The 11,405-nt window shown below is 52.3% G+C and overlaps 2 long non-coding RNA genes across 2 annotated transcripts; both read right to left on the reverse strand.

Annotated features, from left to right (window-relative positions):
* Positions 1-3,312: 3,312 nt before the first annotated feature.
* On the reverse strand, positions 3,313-5,188 carry LOC138917865 (uncharacterized). The gene is made up of 2 exons (XR_011426455.1): positions 4,909-5,188; positions 3,313-3,776 (listed from the first exon to the last, which is right to left on the reverse strand). It is a non-coding gene; the product is annotated as an uncharacterized lncRNA (long non-coding RNA).
* A 1,718-nt stretch (positions 5,189-6,906) lies between these two features.
* Positions 6,907-10,310, reverse strand: LOC111768109 (uncharacterized). The gene is made up of 4 exons (XR_011426454.1): positions 9,444-10,310; positions 7,989-8,234; positions 7,658-7,806; positions 6,907-7,314 (listed from the first exon to the last, which is right to left on the reverse strand). It is a non-coding gene; the product is annotated as an uncharacterized lncRNA (long non-coding RNA).
* Positions 10,311-11,405: the final 1,095 nt, after the last annotated feature.

Genomic DNA, 11,405 nt, shown 5'->3' on the forward strand with positions numbered 1-11,405 from the left:
AACTCTGGCATTGGGATCCTCCCTCCCCAGGGTCAGGGTACAGAGCTCAGAACTCCTAGGACTGGAGATGGGGGAGCAGGGTCCCCAGGAAGAGAGAAGACGAGGCTTGAGGAGCTGGGGTTGGTCCAGACTGGGTCCACCGCTCCAGTGCAGCAAAAACACCAATTCACCTGTAAAAAAATGACCAATTGTTGACAAACCCGTGGGTTTTGTCTTCTGGAAAGAGCGCTAGAGAGGAGCCAGAGACGCCTGTATTGCAACTTCAGGTCTGCAACTATTCCCGTGGTGGTCTCAGGAGACGCAGCAGGAGTGTTGGGGAGAGTGTGTGAGAGGTAGTCAGGGACACAATCCTGCCTCTCCCGCTTACCAGCCAGGTGATCTTGGGCCCAGTTACCTAGACTCTCGTGCCTCAGGGTTGCCATCTGTAAAGTGTGATAATAGTAACTATCTCAATGGGCTGTTATGAGGATTAATTGAGTTAATACATAAAAAGCACTTGGAAAGTTTCTGTCTCAGAGCAAACACCATGTGTGTGTCTGCTACCCTCCTGATGTCCATGAAGGGGCAGGCACATGGCAGGTACTCTGTGCTCAGTGAATCTGAATTTATCGGTCCTTTTCTAGAGAGCAGAGGACAGCGGAGCCCTCTGACTCTAGATGCCCCTCCCACAGTTCCACTTTCCACATCCGTGACCCAGCTCTGCACAGTGGAGGTGGGCAGCAACGTTCAGGCAGCCCAAACCAGGGCTCAGGTTTAATTTGATCAGGTATCGAGGACATTCTGCACCTGCATTTTGTTTGTTTGTTTGTTTGGTGGTGTTCGGCTAATCTGATATGGATGCAATACTGTATTATTTCCTTTTTAATTTGCATTTCCCAGAATTCCGGTTCTAACTCCACCGCTGTATTTACTTCACGTCCCTTCTAACCTCAACCCAGAGGCACACGTGAGTTTGACTAGCATGTGACGAGCCTTACAGGTCACAAAGCACCCTCAGACACAAGAGCTACTGCAGTCCTCCGGACCAGGAGCGGAGTTCGGTCATTGTCCTACTCCAGGGACATGGGAAGTGAGGCTAAAGATGTTAAATGATGGCTGAGATGCAAGTGTCCTTGAAGATGGATCTTCTAAGGTCCCAGCCTGTACCATTCTTTCCACCGAGACACCTGTGCACCTGATTTTTAACAGTCCACAAAGTTGCACATCATACATTCTTTTCCTACTCAATGTTATTTCAGAAATACGGTTCCCTTTTTTTCACTGTCATTCTGGTTATCCTTTGAATGGCTGCATAATATAACATTTTACCATAATTTACTCATCAGCCTCAGGTCATTGCTCATTTAGGACATTCTGGTCTCGCTGTATGAGAAGCAATGCTACTGTCATCTTTTGGGGCCAGACCACTTTTATTCCTCTGAATTATTTTTGTACAGCGAATTCACAAGAATGGGATTAAGGACTCAATGAGTATGAACATCTTGATGACTCTTGATTCACCTTGGTATTATTGACCTCTAAAAGAACCAGAACTATTTACTCATTATCTATCCATGTATGCATTCATTGCTTTGTTTAGCCAGTGAGCCACCCATCCGTCCATCCATGCACCCATCTACCCATCCATCCACCTATCCACCCACCCATCCACCCACCCATCCACCCATCCACACATCCATCCACGCATTCATCCCATCCATCCATCCATCCATCCATCCATCCATCTATCCATCCATTCAATGTATACTTCATTTCCTCTGAGCCTTAAATACATTGCAGAAGTCCCAGAGAGACTGTGTGTTCTGGTGGATTGGTGGATGTGGGTATAGTGGAGGCAGTTTCCGCCCCACCCTCCATTCTATCCCCAAGTTTCTACCCTTTTCTTAGACCAGCCTCTGCTGCTCCTCTGGCTCCCCCTGAGCAACACGTTCCCAGGCTCTGTCCCCCTCGCACCGACCACCCCCCCCAACTGCCCTCAGCTGACTCCCTGCTTGATGCTGGAAGTCCTGGCTCCCTCGGCTTCCCTGTGCTTATTTTGGAAGGCCTGGCTGTTTAACTGCAGCCGCTGGAGTCATTTGGTTCCAGCTGTTTCCCCAGGGCCTGGCTGGTCGAGGGTCTGTGCCGGAGACAGTCAGCCTGAGTCAGGGGAGGTCAGGTCCCTGGGGGAGAGAGAGGCCAGCAGTAGCTCTGGGACATCCTCAAAGGCCAGTGGCCTGTTGTGGGAGACTTGAATGTGGGTGAGCTTGGCTCCAGCCTCCCCATGGAAGGTCACAAGATGCTTCTGAGATGTTCTGCTCCCTCCTGCCTGCAGCCTGTGGCACACCAACCCCAGGCTGTCACAGTGTGTGTGTGTGTGTGTGTGTGTGTTTGGGGACGTTAGGAAACACTGGAGGGAATTCTTTTTTTTCTCCAAGAGAATCTTGACGAGTTTTTTTTAAAGTTAAAAAACCCTCTGTTTATTAAGTAAAATATTGCTGTGGTAGAAAGTACAGATAACCAATAAAAACAATTCTCTCAAATCCCACATCTAGCACTGTGTGCGCTAACATAGGGTGTGCACCCTTTGAAGGGGACCAGTGTGGTGCAGGGGCTTGGCCGGGTCAAGGATGGGATGAAGCTGGAAGGTGTGGGTTAGAGCCAGATTGTGCAGTGTCTCCAGGAGCCATAAGGAGAGAGAGCGCAGGCCTTGTCCTCAGACCTGGGGTCAGAGCTTGACTCTGGCCATTTCCTGGCTATGTGATCATGGAGAAGTCACCCAACTTCTCTGAACCTTCACTGGCTCATCTGTCAAACGGGAACAATAATATCTACCTTGTGGGATTAAATGAGAATGAGCGTGTCTCGTGCCTGGCACGTGGTAGGAGCTGTTCCATAGGTGTCAGTCCTCCTCAGCGAGTTTGGCTTTTCTCCTATGAAGCCCTATTGTAAGCAGGGGAGGGAAAAATCTATTTCTTATGACAGATTGAAACCCATTTGCAGGATCCTAGGACCTCGCGCCGCTGAGGGGTGAGGGCATGTGCGCTCCTGTAGGCTGCTGGAGAGCAGCGAGTTTGGTTGGTACAATCTTTTCTTGGGGAGCAGTTAGGTGCTAGGCATCAAAAAATCTTAAAAACCCCAGTGCCTCCCCTTTAGCTGAGCAATGCCACTGTGAGGAACTCATCCGAGGGAGAGCATAGGTCAAGACGCGTGGACAGCGGTATTCATGTGTAGTGTTCTGTTCAATGTAAAAACGACAAATAAGTAAATGTCCAACAACAGGGCACGTGTATCTAACTCTGACATTCTTACAGTGGAAACACTGCCAGCAACTAATGAAGCTTTAGATCTAGGTTTATTAACATGAAAAAAATGTTGGTAACATACTGTTGAATGAAAATAACAGGTTACAAAAGACAGGATGTACAGTTTGATTTCACATTGGTAAAAACGTATCTATTTGTTTAGAAAGTGTTGGGGAGATTTCAAAGGCTCTCGTCCTGCGTTTAAGACACCCTCGATTCCTTAAGCTGAGCTCCCTGAAGCCAGCCCCAGGGGGCGTTAGTAACTGGTAGCCAAACATCATAACCCAGCCAGAAGCAAGCCCTGCTGCTTGCAGGGTTCGTGTTCTCCAGGATGCTCCCACAGAGAACAGATGCCTCCTGCCTCAGTTTCCCCAGGATAGGGTCAGGGGACACATCTGAAGGAGACCAGCTGCTCTCCACCCCATAAGCCGAGGGGATTCAGGCTTCCACAGAGGCAGGAGACACCAAGGTTAAACCTGGCTCTTTTCACCAACCCTGTAGGGAACAGAGAGGTCAAGGTCAACACTGGCCTTGGGACATCAGCTCAGCAGTGTTTACGCAGCACCCGTTGCGTGAGACACACTGTGCTTGGTGTACAAACAAGCCACAGCTCCTTTGAGGAGGTTGGGACACAAAATCCCACCTCAGTGTGACTGGTGAGAAGACAGGGGGTGACCCAGAGGAGGAAGGGGTGCCCTGCGTCAGGGAGTAGGGAAAGGAGGTAACCCCTGGGCTGGTCCTGTGGGACGAGGACAGGGTGTGGGTGGGCAGGTGTGGGAGCAGGGGAGTAGCAGGTGTGGGGAGAGGCCCAGAAGGGCTGTGTGCTTCAGGAAGCCTCTTCCCTCTCGGCTCCTCTGGGCATCTGCTTCCTTCTTCTCTCTCCTGCAGCTGCTTTCTCTGCTCTCCAGCCCAGAGTGGGGAAAACAGCCACCCAGAGCCCCAGCACTATATGGCTTCTGGTCAGGGGAACAGTTGGACCGAGGCTGGAATCTTAGTCCCAATTCCCATTTCCCAGTCCTGTGTCCCCTCCTGGTCTTGTAAACTGTGTCTGGGTGTGGGGGCAGGGGACAAGGTCGGACAAGGTCAACAAGTGGTGGGTGGAGGGCAGTTGGTTCCCAGGCAGAGGGAGTGGAATGGATGCAGAGCTGAGCAGATGGGGCCTACATTCCCACCGCACCTCGAAGGGAGGGGCTCCGCGGCTGACGCCTGTGCAGTCCATGGCCCTCTTATCTCTAAGACACAAGCTTGTGAAGGCTAGTCACTTTTTTCTTTTTTAAAAAATTTATTTTATTGAAGTCATATTGATTTATAACATTGTGTAATTTCAGGTGTACATTACTATACATCAGTTTCTATATAGACTGCATCGTGCTCACCCCCAATAATCCAGTTTTTATCTGTCACCATACCTGTCTACCCCTTTACCCCTTTCACCTTCCCCCCACCCCCTTCCACTTTGGTAACCACTAATATAAGGAGGACAGTCATTTTTACCCCAAATGTGTTGGGAAACAGTAATTTTCAAGGCACGTGCTGCCCCACGTGCACTCAAGGGGGTCCAAGCACTCACGTCCACACACGCACACACACACCGCACACACGCATGCACACACGTAGACTCACATACCCGGAGCGAGACGAGAAAAGTCAACTTCTCCTGCAGCCTGACTGCTTCCTGCCCGGGCCATCAGCACAAACAATGCGGTGACTCATCACCTGTGACTCACGCCGCTGCGGGGCCTCAGATCCTGCCTGCAAAGGGCGAATGTCTCCTTATTCGCCCTTTATGTCCTCAGAGATGGAGGGTCCCCCAGCCTGGCCTCCACCTCCAGCCCAGGTGAGCCTGGAGGGGAGCAGCTTGGTAATTTAGAAGGTGGGGGAGTGTCCCAGAGAAGATCACCTGATCTGTGCCGTGGGGGGTGTTACTGTACAAAAGGATTTACGGAAGATGTGTTTCAACACAGCGTTCCCCACTGGGCATTCAGAATAGGGTATGATTTCCCAAAAACCCATTTCCTTGGCATCTTTTCAGGAATCTGTTGATTGTGCAAAGTGAGGTTGGAGTGTTGGGAGTGAGGAATATCCTGGTGGCGGGGAGAGCAGAAATTTCCAGTTGAAAAGTCAGAGAAGATCTTGGATTGTAGGGGCCACTTCCTACCACCACCTCCAACACAGTCACATCACTGATTCCCTGATATCATCTGTTCCCTCCTCTGCTCCTCCCTTACCTTCCTCCTCACCTGGCCCCGGGCTCAGGGCTGGAGGCTGCTGGGAGAGGCTGCTCTGGTGCTTGTGGGCAGCTTGATTCCCTTCAGCTGTGCCTGAGTACATTGCTCCAGAGGATCAAATTCCTCTCTGCCACCAGGGTTTGTCAAGCGTTCGCTGTGGGCCCTGCGATGTTCGAGGGTAATGCGGGGATGCAAGAGGCTGGCCGTTTAGCCAAGAGCCAAGAGTCACACGTGGGGTGCCTAGGGAAGGGAGGCTTTAAATTCTCATCCTGGAGTGGAGGTGTGGAGAAAGACTGGCAATTGAGGGCCAGGCTTCAATTTAGAAAAGACGTTGCAGCATTCTAGAGCAGGTTCCACAGTTTCTGGGCAGCTAGATACCCAAGTATGAGGTTAGTAGCCACCTATGGTTCTGGGGGATGGTGTGTCTGGGTATTCTGATCCATCTGGGCCTGGGCTCCAGTCCTGTGGGCACATGGAGCTGTGTCACCTTCTGCCATGGTCATAGAGACAAAGAGCCTGGTAGTCGCTTGACGAAGTGGTGGTGTTGGCTGCAGTGGGGGGGTGGCAGTGCCTAAATTTGCATACTAAGCCTGTGGCCCTAGGAGAATTAAGATCTGCTCTTGAACAATCTGCTCTCTCTGAGGATTTAAGTTACTGAAACAAATCAGGGTGTACCAGGTAGTCCTGGGACTGAGACCCAGGGGCATGGAAGGTCTTCAACATCTCTGAGATAACATTTGGAGGGTAAAAGGAGATGAAAGCAGGGCTGGCCCTGTGGCATAGTGGTTAAGTTTGGTGCACTCCACTTTGGCAGTCCAGGTTCACAGGTTTGGCCCTGGGCATGGATCTACATCACTCATCAGCCAAGCTGTGCTGGTGACCCACATATAAAGTGGAAGAATATTGGTACAGATATTGGCTCAGGGCTAATCTTCCTCAAGAAAAAAAGAGGAAGATTGGCAATAGAAGTTAGTTCAGAGCTAATTTTCCTCAGCAAAAAAAAAAAAAAAAAAAAAAAAAAAGGAGATGAAAGCAGTGGGCTTGCCCAGTTGACCAAGAGTTAGGAGGATGCTCTAGGCTGGTGTCTACCTAATTAAAGAATTTCAGAACTGGGAGTTGAAGTCCAGCCTGGCATGAAGCCCATGGCCTACTGTGACTCTGGGAAATGTCTCCTATGTAACCTTGAGGACCCACTGCCCAGCCAGTGGCTTTGGTGAGCACACCCCCCAGCAGAGGTAAGGATCAAAAGTTTTTATAATTTGAATGAAAATTATAAGGACTATGAATTTATTCTGTGTCTCAAACTGGTCAAGTGGGACATCCTTGTTGCTCACACCATGTATCAGTTAGGATGGGCTAGATTATGCAACAGTAACAAACAGCTCTAAACATTGCAGTGGTTTAAAACAACAAAGTTTTAATTTTTGCTCACAATTACACATCATCACAGATCTGCAGGGGCTCAGTCTGTTGCAGTCAGGGACCCAGGCAGCCATTATTGGGAGCTTAGATAGTTGTCATGGAAAAGTACATACTGACTTTAAAACTATCTTCCTGGAAGTGACACTCACCATTTCCACTCACATGGCCAGTCACGTGGCCCCGCCTGAATTCAGGTGGGCGGGGATGTACACCTCTTCCAAGTGTCCAGAAGGAGAGAGAGCCAGAGCTTTTGTGATCGGTCTCAATGATGTCCACACACAACCGGAGGACGTGGCATGTGGCAGCTTTCTGGTACAAACTTTATTTGCCCCAGGAATTCTGGGAAGGGAGGTAGCACCACGCCAAGATTCAGGGAAGTCTTCCTGGAGGAGGCGAGATCTGAGGTTAGACTTGGAGGACGGCCAGCTTCAGAGGTACTGAGCTGGACAGAAGGAGGATGAGATCAGAGGGAACAGCCCGAGACAGCAGGTTGGGAAGGAGACGGTCCTGTACCAATGCCTCCTTCCAGCCCTGGGCTCTCCAAGCTCCAGGACTCACAGAGGGGAGGGAAGAAAGAAGGGCTGGGGTCAAGCAGAGACGAAAATTCTGGCGGCTGCCAACCAGATCAGGAGAGGAGACAGGGCGGAGTCCCCTCTGCCCTCGTCCTCAGCTGCAGGCTCAGCACCTGCCATTGCATGAGCCCTCGCCTCCCACACCCACGCTCGCCTCCAGGCACAGGGGAGTTGCCTCTTCAGAGAGGGGGTGTCTGGCCAGATCTGTGGCTGTGCTGTCGGTACATTATTGACTCTCCTCCAGCCAGTGGGCCCCAGGGCCCCATGGTCAGGCCATCCTCAGAACCGAATAAAGGAACTCATCTGAGAGAAAGAGACAGGAGGCAATGAGTCCTTCGTTGCTCTGCTAGTCAGTCAGTTAGAAAAAGCAGCCTCTGAGGGGCTCCCGTATAATTCTCTGGAGTGAGCAGTGTAAGGAGTCTGGAGAGATGGGGAGACAGGGCCTTGCTTGGGGATGTCCCATTTGGAGGAGCTGCCAGCCTTACCTTTGAGACAGCCATGGGCAACGCCTTCAGGCCTCTCAGGTCTGAAACGGAAGATGGAACTTCTCCCCTTCCTGTTGCCCATCCTTCATAGCAATTAGTTCACACTTGACACAGGAGCCCAAGGTGGACAGAGGAGTCTGGAGCTTTGCACTCCTCCCAGGTGGAGCCACTCCCAAGAGAAGCCTTAAATTTGGCCTTATCTGTCAGGTTTTGCAAGGCCTAAATGAGCCCTTTGATGAGAAAGTGCTAAATAACAAAAACAGCATTAATTACAGATCATTTAAAAACCAGGGCCCACAGATTGCTTGTTGTGATGTCAAGGTCCCAGGAATGGTCCATAGACTGGGCCTCCCCCTGCCCCTGGCGACGGTCAGCCTGTGCCAGACCCTGGGAACAGGAAGTCTCCTGCAGGGCCAGCTTCGGGGGAGAAAACAGGACCACAGGGCAGAGGTGAGGAATAAAGGAGAGGCCATGGGACCACTGGGCTGGGGGCTGGGGTGGGGCAGGAGGGGGATGGAGAAGAAGCCAGGAACTGGGAAAGAGAAATCAGGTACAGCACCCCTCGGTAAAGTTGATGGAAGGGGCCCAGTAACGTGTCCCAGGAAGCGATGGAACAAAGTTATGGTATCCAGGTAGAAATCTTGTATCTAGAAATCTTGTTGTCTAGAAATTCTTGTATTTCCATGAGGACTGTGGCAGGAGACTGAACTTGCAGTGAAATGTGTGCGTTTCAGATACATAGGGACAAATGAAGAAAAAAATGGAGAACATGGCAGCCTGAAGCGGAAGGCCAGCCTCCTCAGCCTCAGGACCCGAGGGGCCCCCACCCTCTGCCTGGAGGTGTCTCGCACACCTCCTGGGGGCTGTGGATGTGGCCGTGGGAAGGTGGGGCTGGGCGGGGAGAGAGGCTGGCCTGCAGAGCACAAACAGTTCCTGGCATTGGGCAGCGAGGCCCGCCATCTCTCTGTGGACCACACACAGGGCCAGGCTTTGTCACACCCCGCCCCCCGTTTCAAGAACTGTCTGTTTACAGCAAAGAGCAATATGATTCTTCCCCAGAGTGGGGCCCATGGTGGGAGAAGGAATAGGACAGCCTCTGCCCCCAAAACTGTCCCCTACCTTATCTGGTCCAATCAGCATGGGACCCACCCCGGGGGTTGACTGGGGGAGGCTGGCTTTGGATCCGGCCAGGAGGGGAGGTGGTCTTCATCCCTGCTCAGACCCCCTGGGGGGCCGAAGATCAGGACTCTAGTGCTCAGGCTTCACAAAGGAGCACTAAGACTAACAGCAATAATAATAGTAATAATAGGAGCTACTCGTTGCTGTTGAGCACTTGGCTCTGCTCTAAGTACTCTGAGCTAGAAGTCCTCACTACAACCCTGCTCCTACCCTCCCCACCCTTCACTCCCCATGTTACCGACAGGAAGGCAGGCACTGAGAGGAGAAGGAACTTGCCTGGGGTCACAGGGCAGGAGGAGGAACAGCTGGATTCCAAGGCTGACGGTTAGGCTCCCTCAGGCCTGTGCTCCAACCCCAACAGGAACTGATGGGAGGGAATGTTACCCTTGGAGGACCGGTCCTTACCTCCAGCAGATGCTGCCAAACTCCAGCTGGGCACTGTGTGGGCTATGGGCTGTACACCGGGCTCAGGAGGCTGGGCAGAGGGATCTCGGGGGTCCAAGTGTCGACAGAGCATGGGCCCGAGGGTGGGGGTGGGAGGAGTTGGGAGTGGGGGCAGGGTTAAACCAACAGCAAACGCAGGCCCATTTGGTCTATAAACAAACATAAGTGAGCCGCAGTGGGGCAGAAACAGTGTCCTGGAGACAGACCGGCTTTCGTGTTTTGTGTTTTGAATAAGTTGCCAAAACACCCTGAGTGAGGCCAGGAGAGGGTGGGCTCAGGGCTGTTCCTGACAGACGCTCACTTGGGCCCCAGTGGCCCACGGTGTCTGAAACGTCTGGACACAGTGTAAGTTCCAAAGAAGAAAAATTCCCCTAGCCGCTGGAGTGGGGGATGCTGGGAGCGGGCAGGAGGGAGTCCCTCAAACTCAGGCAGGTGCTGCCCATCAGAGAGGACTCAGAGGTCTCCTGGGACTCTGTCCCGGAGGGCACACAACAGGCTGGACCTAGGAGGCCGGAAAGGTGGGCCCCAGGCTTGGCCATGCCCTGCCCCTTGGGGGACCTTGGGCTGGTCACTGCCCCTCTGGGCCTCATCAGTGCCATGGGCCCATGGACTCTGACTATGGCTATTATCAGGATTCCTCTTATCATTGGAGCCCTTCCTGGGAGCCCTGCCGGAGCATCTCGCCTCCTCCTGGCTTCTGTGGGCAGGGGCACCCCGACACCCCTGTGTAAAGTCGCGTTTCTCATTCTCAGCTCTATAGACATTTGGGCTGGATGGTTCTTTGTTGTGGGGGCCTGTCCTGAGCACCTCAGCATGTTTAGCAGCATCCCAGCCTTCTACCCATGAGAAGCCAGTAGCCCCTGCCCTTCAACACTACAACCAAAACCATCTCAAGACTGACAAATTGTCCCCTGGTGAGAACCACAGGTCTAGAGGGAGGGCTCTGGTCGAGGGGAGCCTCGGGACAGGAAGTTGCTGGACTGGCAGGACTTTGGGTGGGTCCCCTCATCTCTCACCAGGTCCTCAACTTCCTGCCTCTTGTCATGGGAACCAGAACTCTGGGCCTCTGAGGCAGAGGGAGGAGGAAGTTTGTTTGGGATCCAGAAAGCTGCTTTAGGTCAGGTTGGGTGGGCTGGGGGTCCCAGACTCTCCCACCAGGAGGGTCCTAGGAGGGAGGGTGTGGTCAGGGAAGGTGGCAGGGAGCCCAGCTTTGTTTCCTCGGAGAACAGCATCATTGTGCAAAAATGATCCGCACCTATAGTATGGAACGCACCTCACTGTCTCTGGCACCTTGGCAAGTCTTCCTTCCCCAGCCGCCTTCTGGTGGTTTCCACTCCTTCTGCCTCTCTCTCCTGGATGGCTGCTGATTCCACACCCTCCTCTCCATTCCTACCATCACACCATCGTCCAGCCCTCCTTGCTTCTTACTGGGGCTATTGCAATAGCTCCCAATAGCTTTCCCTGCCCCTATTCTCTCCCAGCACCCCCCCCACCTCCCCCGATTGGTCCTCCACAATGCAGTGTTTTTCCTGAGAAACAGATCTTCATGTCATATGCTCCTGCCTGAAACCTTTCAGTGGCTCCCTACAGCCCTCAGGATGAAGCTCAAGTTCTGTAGGCTGCCCACCAGGCCTTCACGCTTTGCCCTCCCTCACAGCCTCAGCCTCATTCCTCATGTTCCTCTCCTCTTCATATTCATCCCATTTCAAACCCTGGCAATGCTCCCATGGACTATACTGTTTGATACCTCCATGCGTTTGCACAGTCTATTTCCTCACCTAGAGGGTTTTTTGT

The sequence above is a fragment of the Equus caballus genome, chromosome 15 (genome assembly GCF_041296265.1).
Source record: "Equus caballus isolate H_3958 breed thoroughbred chromosome 15, TB-T2T, whole genome shotgun sequence".
Classification (NCBI taxonomy): Eukaryota; Metazoa; Chordata; class Mammalia; order Perissodactyla; family Equidae; genus Equus; species Equus caballus.